This window comes from Parasteatoda tepidariorum, chromosome 9 (assembly GCF_982258835.1).
Source record: "Parasteatoda tepidariorum strain Cologne lab strain chromosome 9, Ptep-v5.0, whole genome shotgun sequence".
NCBI lineage: Eukaryota > Metazoa > Arthropoda > Arachnida > Araneae > Theridiidae > Parasteatoda > Parasteatoda tepidariorum.
Genome location: NC_141763.1, coordinates 95,643,239 through 95,659,016, shown reverse-complemented (window position 1 = coordinate 95,659,016; position 15,778 = coordinate 95,643,239). Strand labels below are relative to the sequence as shown.

General features: G+C 29.3%; 1 protein-coding gene across 2 annotated transcripts in view; it reads right to left on the bottom strand.

The window, feature by feature from the left end:
* The window catches only part of nau (myogenic-determination protein nautilus), an 81,320-nt gene that overhangs the window by 30,433 nt on the left and 35,109 nt on the right, over window positions 1–15,778 (bottom strand). The window lies entirely within an intron of this gene.

Here is a 15,778-nt window from a genome sequence, read left to right as displayed (position 1 = left end):
TTTTTTTTTGCGCAGTTTACCTGAGAAGTAAAAAATTCTAAATTACAAATCAAACTCTAATTCAGGCTATTGCCACAATTTTCTAAAAAAAAAATTAATAATAATTTGTCGTATAGAACGGATTCTGGGTCTGGGTCAATTCTCTTAAAGAGAAATTTGCTGTTTTACAATTTAATAGCTCTTTTACAATCAGCTTGAGAAAGGTGTTTTCAATAAAAGCGCATTTAAAATAAAAATAAAAGCGCGTTGTTAGTACTGTTGGCCTGGTCAGATTTGAAAACATTAACTTCATGTCACATTTGTTGACTTACACTTTCATCTTCAATTTATGCTACAAATGAAAAATTTATATTTTTAATAAATTGAATTATTTATGATTTAATTATTTAAAAGTTTATTTAAAATATTCTTTATAAATTCTTTATAAATAAATTATACATTCTTTTAAATAAAAAGACTATTTAAAAAAGTCATTTTATTTAATTTTACAAAAAAAGATAAACATGTTAAAAAGGAAAAAAGAAATCACCTTGAACAGTGATCCGATTTTATTTTTTCCTATTAAAAACTAAATGAAAACAAATTAAGTTCAACGATCTTGGAAGTTGTGGATAAAAAAAAAATAAGTGATCTTCACCTTCAGCGGAAGTCCATACATATGGCGCGGTTAAAGTGACAGAAAAATTATTGGCGATATTAAATATTAGTTAAAGTAATCTTATCGTTGAGAGATGTCAGCTCCCTCAGCGATTGCGATAGTCAACCAGAACCTCTCAACGCTCCAAAATACTAACGGAAGTACGGAGATAACAACAAATTTACTCCATTTTTTTTTTCTTCTTCTCTCTCTTGCTACTTCGTAGCAGTTACAGTTACTGAATGGTTGTGGGAAATTTAGTCGCGCAACTTAAACTCTTTCCGGAATTATTTTTTCCACCGGTCTTACTTTTATTTTTTTAAGGATACAAAACTCATTAAAAATGTTCGACACAGAATCCATATGTTTTTGTCTAAAATGAATTTGGCGAGAAAATAAACTGCATTGAAACGCATTGAGCCGCTTTTTAAAAACGACTCTAAATATACATTAGGAATGATTAATGATTAGGGAATGCATCAGGAATGGTTTTTTAATAGGGAATGCATTAGGAATGATTCACGATTAGGGAATGCATCAAGAATCATTCAAAGTAGGAGAAGCATCAGGAACGGGTTCTTGATCAGAAAAGCATCAAATATGATTCATAACCCATAAAAGAGTCATAAGACACAATGTATCATAAATGATTAAATGGGGCGCTAGGAATGATTCATGATTAGAAATTTCATCAGGAGCATTTCTAGAAACGCTTGTGAAATGCATACATTTGAAAGAAAGAATTTTTCAGCATAAATTTGACTTATACTAAATGGTACACGGTAAAAAATTTTGGATCAGATTATGGTAAAAAATACTGGCACCCTAAGTGCAGCATCCTTAAAATCCATTTTGTCGTAAACTCCATTTTTACCGCAAAAGTTAATGCCATAATTTGTTCAGTTATACTTATTTAATTAAAGTGATTCGGTGATTTTACAATAAATATTACTATAAAAATTACTGTATAAAAGATTTTTTGTGCCGCTCAATTTTACGGTTAAAAGAACTGGTACCCAAAACTCCTGTACTTTTTACCGTAATTTGATCCTGAGCTTTTTACATTGTCATACCCTCCAACTGCTACGGAATTTCCGTAGTTTTAGAAATCTTCTTTTCAGACGGTAGCAAAATTAATGTCTTAATATTTTAAAAAAATTAATTTTAGCGTAACTTGTCCACTATTACTTATAAAAGTGCAGGCCATATGGCTAGATTCTTAAGTTCTGATAAAAGTTTTATGAGAGATCCATTTGCTTTAAAAATTTCTACTTTGGTTCGCTACCACTAGAAAGAATTATTTTCAAAATCCTCATGAGTTGGAGGGTATGCATTGTATCTGTTAAAGGTAGTAATTATGCGGCTAAGAACATAAAAACCAGGGAAAACAGTAAAATGTCATGGCATTAAATTTAAACGCCTAAGAAGTCATAGAAAATAAATTAAGTTTGAGATATGGAAAACAGTATTTTTTTTAACAAAAAAAATGGTCTTAATGGATAGTTCTTAATGATGCTCATTTTATACTCTAATAGAAAATATTCATAAACGTTTTATGCTATATTTTATGTACAAGAATAAGGTATAGCAAAAAAATTAATGATAAAATTCATGCCATTTGTTACAAAAATTAGGAAAAAGCAATAAGATCATTCTGAAACAGGTAGAGATTTTTTTTTTCTGTTTGTTTGTAACTACCCTGAATCAAGTGCGTCTAAAAAAGTAATAAGTTTGTTTCATTATTTATTAATTAATTAGCTTAATTAGAGCAATATTTTCACGAAAATAACTGTGATAATACTTTTTTTAATGAAATCTCACATTTCCTTTTTTTTTTATTTTAAATTACTATTATTATTTTATTTATATACCGATTTTTTTTTTTTTTGGCATTCTGAATGGCGTTCTAAAATGATTTTCTTCGAATGAAACAAGATATTTTAAAGCAGGAATTTTGTAAATATTTTTCCTGTTCATTTCCCGACTTTTAATTTTCTTTCATGGAATATTATTATTGAAAAAATATGACCTGGGCATTAAGATGAATAAAAGGGGTTAGATCACTAACAGTATAACCCAACAATTTTACGGTATACATGCTCGAAAATAATTTTTCTAATGGTAAAGGGTGATTAAATAGGAGCTATATACAAAATGTGTCATAACTCACTCCGGGGTTTGGAAAACTTATAACAAACGAAATATTATCAATAGATTAAAAAATTTTATTTTACCTGATTAAGAAATATCGCAAGTTGTTTTTTTTCACAAATGTTCAATATGTGAATCTTTGGTGAAGTAAAAGACTTTAAGCCTAAAGTTAAATTGTCGCCACACTCACTGCAACATGCCACAATCTTTTGTTAAATAAAATTGCGATTCATAGGGGGCACGAAAACCTCTTTGATTTAATCTCTTAAAAAAAATCACAGGGAGTAAAGTCTGGAGAGGGTGGTGTTCATGGAAAAAGTCAAATGTCGTCGTCCAACCCGCGTCTAATCCAAACGATGTAACTACTCTCTATCCATTGAGCCACCACGACTCCATATTGAACGATAGTGATAAAATTGTTGTTTGACTGATGTTTTTTTTTATCAGGTAAAATAAAATTTGTTGATGCATTGGTAATTTTTTATTTGTTATAAACCTTCCAAATCGCGGAGAGAATTGTGACACGCCATGTATTTTCAATATGAAAAAGAAAACAGTGAATGATATTCATGTGATTTTTTTTCTATTTTAGTTATTGGCTTCTGGTATTTTTATTCGAAAATTATTTCATGCATCAGCCTCTAGATTTTTTTAACAAATTCAATCCTGAATCTTCAAATATTGGCCACTTTTCCACATAAATCTGCCCTTGTTAAACCAATTGCACAAAAAAAAAGTTTGTGTTTTAGGGTTTTTGTTCTTATTTCGGATTATTCAATAATACCATTAGAGTCAAATTTTTCAATTAAACTACGAGTTTTAGCTCTGTAAATCGATAACTTTGTCTATATGCGAAACAAAACACGAATAGATTCATTGTCTTTATAATAAATAATGATAAATTCTATATGCTGCTGTATTTCTTTCCATGGTGGTTTGACAAAGAACATTATACGCAAATGTTAAATTTTATTGAAATTAGAGAAACAACATGGTTCTAATAGCAATTAAAAAAATGCGAAGTGCTAAGTTGATCAAACTTTATTATAAATTTAGCGTGGCTATGCTTGTAGATTGAATAAAGTTTTTACAGAACTTTTTTTCTTATGCAAATCATATTTTTTATATTGGATTAATTATTTTAATATCGAATTATTGAATGGTAATAATATTTCTCTTTTGAATAGTGATAATAGTGTTTTTGAAAGAGAATTTGTTTCAAAGCAACGTAACGAGCATATTTTAATAAAACTGAGCTCAGAAAAGATTTTCTTAAAAAATATCTTGAGCTATAGTTAATTTCTTAATCGAGTTAAGCACGATTTATTTCCTTTTCTCTTCTGATTTTCTTTTTAATACGAAATAGTTTGTTTTTAATTTCTCATTTAAACATTTGTGTATTTGTGAATTAAGTTTTATAATATTCTTTATTTTCTGTTAATTATGACACTAAAATTGGTTTTTTGCTCTTCAAGAAGAAGATCACTGATACTCACACATGTGACCTAAGACGTCAGCGACAGCTGATCGTTTATCATCAAAATGGCTTGTTAAAGTTGAACTAAGTTTTTTCATTTTTCTAAGTTAGTTAGAATGTTAATTAACGTGTAGTTAATTAAATACAGAGCAGTCTCGTGCATTGAATTAGTTGAAATATTTCTCGTCGAAACTTTTACTAAATTTAAATTTATTATTTCTTTGTGTACTTTATTGTAACCGTGATATATTTTTATTTGTGCATAATTATTGATGCATAATTATTTTGTTGATGCTACACATGGCTTCTTCCCTCTCTTTGTGTTAAATAAGAAATATTTAGTGAAAGAATATGGAATGTGTCATTTAAGGGAATTGATAATTGACGGGCTTACTCGAAAAAGAATGGAAAGAACAGTTCCTAATGTAAATAAATATCGCATTTCAACAACCAATCAGGATCGAGATACCCATACTACTTCACTTGCAGGTCTCCCATTTCAAATTCAGTTCAACAACCTTTAATATTCTATTCATAACTCGCAATATTTTAAGGAATTACGTGAATTACACAAATCTTCTTGGAGAATTGATTAGTAAATAAAACTGCCGATTTATATGAAATAATTACATTTTTGTACATGATACTGTACTGTTGAACTAAGCGTTGTTAACACTGTTTTAGTTTTGTCGCAACAGAGCAAAGATTCATGAAATAATATTTTACTTAGTTTGGAGTTATTGGCACAAAAAGCAATTGTGACCGTATCGCACCTTGAACTTGGTTTATAAATATTTTGAAAATACATAAAAAGAAAACACCAGAGCAATTCCGTTTCATCATGAGTTTTTTATTGATTATTAAGTTTATAAAGTAGTTTAATATTTCAATTTTAAATCTTATATTGATGATTTCGTTTAAATGTCTTATTAATGTAAATACTATATTTAGATATCAGATTTTTCAATAACGATTCCCTTAAAACGTAATAAGTGACAAATTTCATTTAAATATTGCGTTTTATAATCTTTCGTATTTTTGATTTTGTTGTAAGATAAGAAAAAAAAATTTCATTAAAAATTTTATTAAAACTCGAGCCGATTGACGTCTTCAAATGCACAAACTAATATTTTGCATTTTTTAAAATACTACTAAAAACAACCATATCAAAGTTTTTTCTTCCAGATCAATATTTTGCACAAAAACAAAGAAAAATATATAAATGCTATAATTTTATGTAACAGCATTTTATTTATAATCGCAACAAAATAAACAATCAACTGGATTTGAGAAAAAATGAGCTGTACTTGAAAAAAATAACTTAGAAACAAATACGAATGACATAATGAGAAGTAATTTTGCTCGTCAACGAGACTTATATCATTTTAACAGCTCAAATAGAAAATAGTTTTTGTTCCACTTCAATTAAATTTTTTATATTTTTACAAATTTCAATAAAACTGCATTAATTTTTTTATAACTTTGAAATGGAAAATTTTATTTGTTCGTGTATAAATTTTTAAACGAAATTCATCTCTTTCATATCTACATTTTGATATCAAAAATCTAAAATGTCATGGTTTTAGAACGTTTGGTATAAAGATATAATTACTCTAGAGTCGAAAGCAATAAATAAATCCTTAGAGAACGACACATTTTTATTAATAAAATAATAAACAAATGCAGGTTGAACATCATTTTCATAATACAAATTTACATTTATTCAATTATAAGTTAAATGACGTATACAGCTATAACGTTCTTAAAATAAATAATTTGCTTTAAAAGTGCCACGCTTGACGTATTACTTTTAAAATATTTTGAGTTGAAGTGCATTTCAACTACTTAATTGCGTACGCCTACTTCTTTCTTTATTATTTTTATCTCTCTGAATTGGAGGCGAGAAAAGAGTTTTGAAAGTTTTTTTTTTTTAAGATTTTAAATTAATTTTTACACATATATCGTTTGGACAATAGTGGCATACTGTAAAACGTTACTATTTTAACATTTTCAGAATCTACATTTCTTTTTTTTTAATTTCTTATTCTTTCCGTCATCATGAATTCGTTAATTTGTCTTTTGTTACTCAGTGTAGGAATCTTAGGCATAAATTTACTTTCGATTACAACTAAATTCTTTCCACTGCTGATATGAGCGCCGAATCTTATTTAAGGACATAAGTTCCTCCCAACCTCTTTGAAATCCAATCCTACTCTGATTATCCTTATTCGGACACCACCGTTCCTCTCAGTTTTTTTGTTTTGTTTTTCCCCTTTACTTATTTATTTATTACTTTTTGTTAGAAACGTTGCGTTGTTCTTTTTCCGAGTTTGTATTGTTTCCCTCATTCACGTCTAGTAGCTCTTGAGAATGAGTGCCTTTGTTTTGAGTGCTTAAAACATCCCTAACGGTAATTTATTGTAATTTTGAGAATGTTTTGAGGTGACAAGGTTGATATGAGGTTCATTCGAAGTTGATTTCGAAAGCAACCGTAAAAGATCAGCCTCACAAGACTTATAATCAAGGTGTATGAAGTTTTTTTTATTCACATTTGAGGTTGTTTTGAGGTTGATGGAAATCTACTTCAGAGCAACTATCTTAGGGAGATTGTTTTTGAGGTGTGAGGATTATTTTTCCCACACTTCAAGCAATTTTGTATGTTTGAGGTGTAAATAATTTCACCCGATCTAAACTAAAAGTATTTCTAAGTTATATATGAGGTTTATTTTGTGAGGTGTAAGTGAGGTTGAAATCGACGCTTATTAATGAGGTTATTTCTAGTGCAAAACATAACTACATTTTCTACCGCATGTGTGTTTTACTGCTGTAAACCTCAAAACAACCTCAAAAACACCTTTCTTTGTAAAGGCATGTTTGCCCTTTGCAAACTTGAAACTTTTTATGCCTAATGAAGTTTTCACTTTATCAGAAATAGCTCATACTGCTTAACATGTTCGGTGCCGATCTGACGACTGCACTTAGCATTCCGTACTGTTCCAAGATCAGCAGTGTAAGTACTAATCAAGCCAGAAACAGCCCTATTTTAATGTGATAAAACTATTAATTATAATCATTGTAAATCTTACTGTTTGGTCTTAATACTATCTATTGAGTTTAACAAAACCAACAATCATTATTCAAATTATTGTTTCCTCCAAATCGAAACAACACTCGAATCAAACAAAATTTAAAAGAATTATTCTAATTCCAACTCGAATAAAACAGAACCATCATATAAGTCTAACAAAGCCAACAGCCATTGTTAAACTCATTGCTTGGTCTTAATGTAATCATCATTTGAGTTTAATAAAACATACTTCTCCTGAATTGCAAAACACTTCAAATCAATCTAAATTTAAAAACATGATTTTAATCCCATTTCGAATGAAAAAGAGCATCAATAATCATCGTCAAACTCATTGCTTGTTTTTAATAGAATCATCATTCGAGTTTAAAAAACAAGCAAACATTGCTCAATTGATTGTTTCGTCCAGAATTGAACAACACTCAATCACACTAAAAGTTTAAGAAAATAATAATGATTCTAATCTCTTCTAGAATGAAATAGAACCATCCTTTAAATCTAACACAACCAAAATTCATCGTTTAACTCGTTACTTAGTCTAGATGTAATCATCATTTGAGTCTAATAAAACAAGCAAACATTGCTCAATTGATTGTTTCGTCCAGAATTGAACAACACTCAATCACACTAAAAGTTTAAGAAAATAAAAATGATTCTAATCTCTTCTAGAATGAAATAGAACCATCCTTTAAATCTAACACAACCAAAATTCATCGTTTAACTCATTACTTAGTCTTGACTCGTTAATCATCATTTGAGTCTAATAAAACAAGCAGTGTTCAATTCATTGTTTGTTCTGAATTTAAACAACACTCGGCTGTGTGTGTTTAGAAATAAAATAATTATTCGAATCTTTTCTAGAATGAAATAGAGCCTTAAAGAATTCAACACAACCAAAAATCATTGCGAAACTCATTGATTCGTTTTGATAGAATCGTCATTTGAGTCTAATAAAACAAACAAACAATGCTCGATTCATTGTTTATCCTGAATTAACACTCAAATGTAATAAAACTTTAAAGAAAATAATAATTCTGACACTTTTCAGAACGAAATGGAACCCTCATTTCATGGATGGAATCATTATTTGATTGTAATAAAACAAACACGAATCAATTCTTTTTTTGTCCTGAATTTAAACAACATTCAAATAAAACAAGATTTAAAAATATAATTCTAATTCCTGCCTGAATGAAATAGAATCACCATATCAATCTAACACAAGCGATAACCATTCTTGGTCTAAATAGAATCATCAAAGTCAAAAAGAGTTCTATTCATTGCTTGTGCTGAATTGAAACAACTTTCGAATCCAACAAAACCAACAATCTTTCAGTTACTTTTACTACTAACAGCCAAATCATTGTTCACCGCTCCATAAATATTGTCGAAGAGAAAACACTTTAATTTGTTGGCGAGAAAATGAAAGCTCCACATTATTTCTGGCGCTGCAAAAATATTTCTTAAGGAAAAGGCCAAAGAGCAACTTCACCTGTTGCCTGTGGTGACAGACGTTGGTATTTTCGAAAGAAGACATCCAAAGCTTCCAATCTCTGTCTTCCAATCCCGTAAATACGACACACGCTTTTCATTTTGGAAACTTTTTTTTCCAACCTTTTCCCTCAGTTTTGTTTTAACAAATTCAGCAAGATTTTTTTTTTTTTAAAAAAAGGTGAAAGTTGAAGTCTAGGTTTATTTCTTGTCATTTTAGACGCGAAGAGTATTTACGTCGCATATCTCATTTTGTCTTCTAATGCAGTTAGAAAAAACTGCAAAAAAAAAAACAAAAGAAGAAGAAAAAAACATTTACGCGATGTCTTCTCCTAATGTTCAAGTTCATGTGAATTCTATAATAATTATTTTTAAACGGATATGTCAAAATTAATTTTCATATTCGACTGATAAGACAGATATAAATTAATTTATTCCTCAAACACAAAAAAAATTAATACTCTAATATCTCTCTTTGCTATTGACGAAACCATTTCCTGTAATATGCTCCGAGCAAAAATTTCGTCAAAATGATGAAATAACTATCACCTTTTCTTTAAGGAAATGAATTTCGTCAAAATTAAACAAAATATTTCATCAATCTATTTTTCCAAAAAAAAAAAAAAAATATTTGTAATATCTAATTTTTTTAATAATCTCTTTATTGTGGGCAATATACAGGTATATCAATGTCGAACCAACAACAAGAGAAGTATAGACAGAAGAGAGAGATAAATTATACCTATACCCAAGCGGGATTAGATTCCTCGATCTTCCTAGGAAGTGACTACCATACAAAACTGTCAACTTATCTCGCCAATTTACTTTTGTTCGTCCAGTCTTCATTGCAATTTCGTCATTCCAGTTAAAAATATCCCATAATGCACTACAATGAGGTTGTGAGTTGAGGAAACATTTTCGTCGTGTATTTGAGAGTTCGTGTTTCATCACAAATCAAGTGATTTCGCGACGAAATGATTTTCCAAATAAATGAAATACGGCTCAAGGATTGTTGAATCGTCAAAAATGAGAATTTTATTTCTGAGAATGATCAGATTCTCTTGATACATCATGTCACCTCAAAAGTAAAATGGTAAAAAAAGAAACGATTACGATACAAAATGCTAAAAGAATTAAGATAGAATCTACTTCAAAAACTTCTTTTTTCTAACTGAAATTACTTTCCTAGTAAAGTAATTTTAATTTTAAGAAAACCTATTTCCCAAAATTAGAATATAAAGTTCATCTGTACAAATTGGTGAAATGTTTTGAAAGTGTTGAACCGTAGCGTTGTTTGTATTTGTTTCAATCATATTATAGTGATAAGTCAAATAGACTTATGGTGATTAGTTGAATAGCTTTATTATAGTGATAAGTAGAATAATCCTATAATTGTGATTAGTTTAATAGCCTTATAGTAATAAATTTATTAGCCTTATTATTATGCTAAGTTATCTTACTTCTTTAAACTTGTTGACACGATATTATGAATCAAATTGGAAGGAAACAAGATTCAATTAAATACACATTAATAAGGTTTTATCGAATTTTCAGTGCAAAAAAAAATAACAGAATACCATAAACAACGTTTGATCTAGTTGTAGGATTTTATGCGATATTTACCTTTAACGCTAAAAAAGACACTCGTGTTTCATGTAGTATTTCATAATCATAACTTATTAAAATGCTAAATATAATATTTTCCACTTTTTATACTTAAATTAATACAAAATAATGAAAAAAGTATTCAAAGTATATTTAATAAAAATTCTGCGTCATAGAGTTAAGGGTACTATCAGTTAACTGTCTTATTTAGGCTTTATACTCTTATTTTACTAGTAAACATTTCGACACTATTAAAAAAAATTTGCGTTACACTGGCTCATGAATGCCAGTTTAACTGAAAACACCTGTACCGAAAACTTTTGCAATAATTTATTTTTATACCTATCACTTGACTGAATTATAAAATTTACTCTAAAGTTTTTACGGTGTATAAATTAAAACTTAATCGTAATCGGAACTTAAAGTTTTGATCTGTTATGTTCAAAGGGTTAAATGTTGAAAATTATCGGTTAGGTTTTAAATATTTAATAGCCGAAGGAAATTTCACACCATGCCCTGATTCAAATATTCAATCTTTCTCTTACTGTTCTATATTAAAACATTTATATCTCGTCTTTCTTTTATCACCATTTAATTTCTTAATTACACAATCATGACAAATGACTTTTTAAAATGTGAGAGCATGCGTGAAATTTTTAAACCTCTATAAAAGTAACTCGTGCTTCATTGTGAGTAGAATATTAAAAAAAGAAAAAGAAATAGTGCTTATGGTGCAGATTGGGATGTATCTTTCTCGAAAGCATTTAGCGATGGAGAATGTTCTTAAATGAGGCGGGGAGAGTTAGAAAAAGGCATCTAAAATTGTTCTTGACAAGATGGAATGCTTTGCCAGGGTGAGAAATCCGGTAGTTTTAAAAGAAGCTTTCCGCTACTGAAAAACCCCGACATTGATAACCGTTGAACCCAATGCTCATTCGCAACACAAAAAGAAGAAGAAAAAAAGCATTCCTAATGTGATGTGTGTAGGAAAGGTGTGTGTGTCTTTAATTGAGCATAGCGATCATTGAGTAAACTAAAAGCTTAGGGTTAAAAGAAAAAAAAATTTTCGGAGAGGTACCCCAATAACATAGAGAAAAAATTTTTTAGGAAAACTACCGTATTGTAAAGATATTTCAGGTTATAAAAAAAGTAATTCTGGTTATAAAACCTAAATATAAGGTATTTAAATCATTATTTCGGTAATTTTTTCACTGATATGGTAGCAGTTTTCCCTGATACGGTAACAGTAATTCTAATTTTTAAGGCTGAAGTTCTTACAATTTAAAAAACTTTACCTTGAAATGCAACGTAGAATTACCTGATTCTAATAATAATAAGAAACAATCCTCTTAAACTCTTAATTTAAAAAGCAAACAAAATTAAAAAAAGTAATAATAACAGTGTAGGTAAATACCTTTAAAATAGGGCCAAAAAAATTTTTATAGGAAAACTATTCGCGATCACAACGCTTGAACTCGCCCTCTAGCGGGTAGTATATTTTCAGGCTTTTATTTATTAAGTTTTCATTTAATTCAATCAAAAACATTGGCTGAGTAGGACGCCATTTTTAGCAGCAAATAAGAAGTAAAATTTCCCTCAGGAAAAAGCAGAAGAACTTGAAAAAAAAGCAACCGAGAACGGTAGTAAATCTTTCTGAAACAGAACGCACCCAACATTTGAAGAACACTTTCTCAATAATTTTTTCCTTTCTGTTATCAACAAACTTGCTACCGATAACTTCCGATTTCGTGAGCGCATACTGTTTCAGATGTGTGTAGTACGGTAAAATAATTTTTCTTTCTTTTTTTTTTTTTTTTTTGCTTCAATTCATTACAAATTAAAATAAAGTCAACATTGCTTACTTCATTTCAATGAATAAATGTGATTTCAGAACGTGCAGAACTGTAATAGTAATAGAATATTCTTCCTCCTTTTAAAATAGTATCTATTTCTCAATCTATATAATTTGGAAAACAACAATAAAGAATCATCCGAATTACTCAAAATAGTATCATTTGTGTTGATTATTAGTAATTTTTTATCGTTTTTCTTGGTAAGTATTTTTTTAACGATGAGCTTTCAGACGAAGAATATTTCATTTGGAATTCACCGGATTTATAAAGCAAGTAAGTGTTATGATTTTTATAATAAGAAATTTATTCGCAATTTTTTTTTTCTAATTTGATGATAGTTCTCAACAGTATGGTTTTCTATGTCTGATTAAGAATTTAAAGACTAGAAAAAATAAATAATATTAAAGTTTTTTATTTCAATACGAGGAATTTTTAGAATCGTTTTTTTTTATCGCTAGCATTCTTTATTTTTCGTTTTTTAGTTTATAAATAATGATTTTTATTGAAACTTTAAATTTTTTGACAAAAATTGTTGTCAATTAAATATAACATTATGCTCTTCTGTATACTTTTTGCGTGATTTTAATGTTTGAATTAATATGATACAGAAAAGTGTGGAATATAAAATTAAAATAGACCCTTCCCACTAGATCATTATAGTCGAACGATTTCTCCGACACTACGTTTTGACTCAAATTACAAGATTTTTTACAAATATTCTCCGATGTGTTTTGGATGTTCCTTCTTTAAAAAAAATGATATTTCACTTGAATGAGAAAGAATATCATATATTTTTCTGTTTTATATTCAATAAGCCACAATAAAGAAGGAACATTACCATACTATAATGGAAATCTCCAGTGCAACTGATGATCCTGCTGTTTTGCTTGCAGGAATTCATCTCAAATAAAAAATGCCCCCGACAGATCGTTGCGTTCGCGAATACCTTTATGACTTATATCAATGTTATGCTGATGACAACCAAACCAGTATGAAATTTAATGTGGAAAACTGGATCCTACCATGTGATTTTCCGGCCAATAAAAATGCACCGACAAAAATGGAAACCTGAGGCACCATCATTAGATCTTTATATATAGTTAGATACCCAGAAACAAATGATTAAGCAAATAATTGACAATGATGAGAAAAATGCTAAGAAATAAGTGACGAAAAATGAAAAGCAAAAAATGAGGAATGATCAGAAGCGATGGACTTCCATTATAACATTCCCCTTAAATAAAAAATGCTTTTTCTTTCAAAACATTTTTTAAAAAAATCACAATTGCGGAAGGCTAGGTATTTTTAATTCTTTATGTACATAATTTTTCAAAATCTTAACTATTCGTATTTCAACAGTTACTTGTAACATTGTCTCAATAGCGAACTTCTTGTAATAGGCCGTATTCGTTATAATAAGCTTAATGGGATACCTTTTAGTGACGTAGTGTGGGTATCTCGATCCTGATTGGTTGTTGAAGCATGGTATTTGTTTACGTTAGCAACTGCTCTTTCCATTCTATTTCGAGTAAGTCAATTCCGTCAAATATCAATTCTCTTGAGTGGCACAATCTATATTCTTACACAAAGATTCCATGAGGATTTCAATTATTTATGTTTCTTAACACAAAGACAATCAGAAAGCCATACAGAACATAAACAAACTAATTATGCATCGAAGTTGCCAGGTACACAAAACAAAAATATGTCACGGTTACAATAAAATACATAAACAGATAATAATTCTAAGTTAAGTAAAAGACATAGACTAGAAGGAACTACATTTCAGTAAATTCGATGCGTGATAAAGAGCTGTATTTAATTAATTTCAAGTTAATCAGTATTCTAACTTATATGGAGAAATTAAGTCCAACTTTAGCAAGCCATTTTGCAAATAAACTTATAGACGATCAGCTGCGCAGACGTGTGTGGCTATTATGATCTTCAATTACCCAATTGTTATTTTTTGCGCAAGTGATACAAACTTTAAGGAATCTAATCTGACAAATTAAGCGAAACGGGTTTGTTTTTAAGTGTCAGAATTAATAGATCAGTTCTAAATCAGCGATTAGAGTACTTGATTGTTTCGAGACTAAAAATATGTGCCATGATTGTGTCTTTTAAAGGAGGTGAGAAACACGGCAGAAAATAATTTTTCCGTTGCTCGTTTTCGTCGACCGCCTGAGGCATTGAGTAATTTGTTTTACAACTCGGATTGTTACTAAGGCGCTCGCCAGATTTCAGAGTTTTTATGTTCTTGACGAAAATTAAAACGACATTGTGCGGCTGTTCCGCCTGCACTGAGTTGATGAAAAAATGACTGAGACACATTAAAGGGTATTTCAGAATGCAGCGCATTCATTTTATGCAGTGACAACAATTAGTTACGTTTCTCAATTATCTTGAACTTTGTTTAAGTTTTGTTTTAAATAGAAGTATTCTCTGCACCTGTGGCGGTTGATAAATGTGTGCAATGGGGGTTGGTCGAAATATATTTCGATTGTTTTCACTACTGCTTTAGGGCGGAAAGCTTTATCATGCAAACGAATTAAAGTAACACCTAAACTTTTCAATTTCAAAAATTTTTCGTTTTTAATATCGTTTTTAAATCTTTGTCTTTGAAACTTTGTATCATGCATAACAATTAACAGTGAGGATGTACTTTTAATTTTTACTCAAAAGATAATAATTTTACATATAGAATAGAATGAGAAGAATAAACGAAAATGTTTTGGTATTAATCCGTTTCGAGATGCCGATAAAAAGTCGTCAGACTATTTTTGACACCATAGTGATAGGCAAAGATGCCACTAAAAAATCGTCAAACTATTAACACCATATTAATAAACAGAGATACCGATAAGAAATCATCACACTATTATTGACACTAAGGTGATAAACAGAGATGCCGTTAAAAAATCGTCAAAATATTATTGACACTAGCGAGAAGTCGTTGAAAATCGCAAAATTATTATTGACACTATAGAATAAGTAAAGATCCCGTTACAAAATTGTTAAATTACTATCGACGCCATAGTGATAAACAGATATGTGGTTAAAAATCGTCAAAATATTATTGACACTATAATAATAAACAGAGATGCCGTTAAAAAATCGTGAAATTATTATTGACACTATAGTGATAAACAGAAATACCGTTAAAAAATCGTCAAATTGTTATTGACACTATAATAATAAACAGAGATGCCGTTAAAAAAATCGTGAAATTATTATTGACACTATAGTGATAAATAGAAATACCGTTAAAAAATCGTCAAATTGTTATTGACACTATAGTATAAACAAAAATGCCGTTAATAATGATCAAACTGTTATTCATACTGCAGTGATAAAGAGAAATGCCGTTAAAAAATCGTCAAAATATGATTGACACTAGCGATAAGCCGTTGAAAATCGCAAAATTATTATTGACACTATAGTATAAGCAAAGATGCCGTTACAAAATTGTTAAATTACTA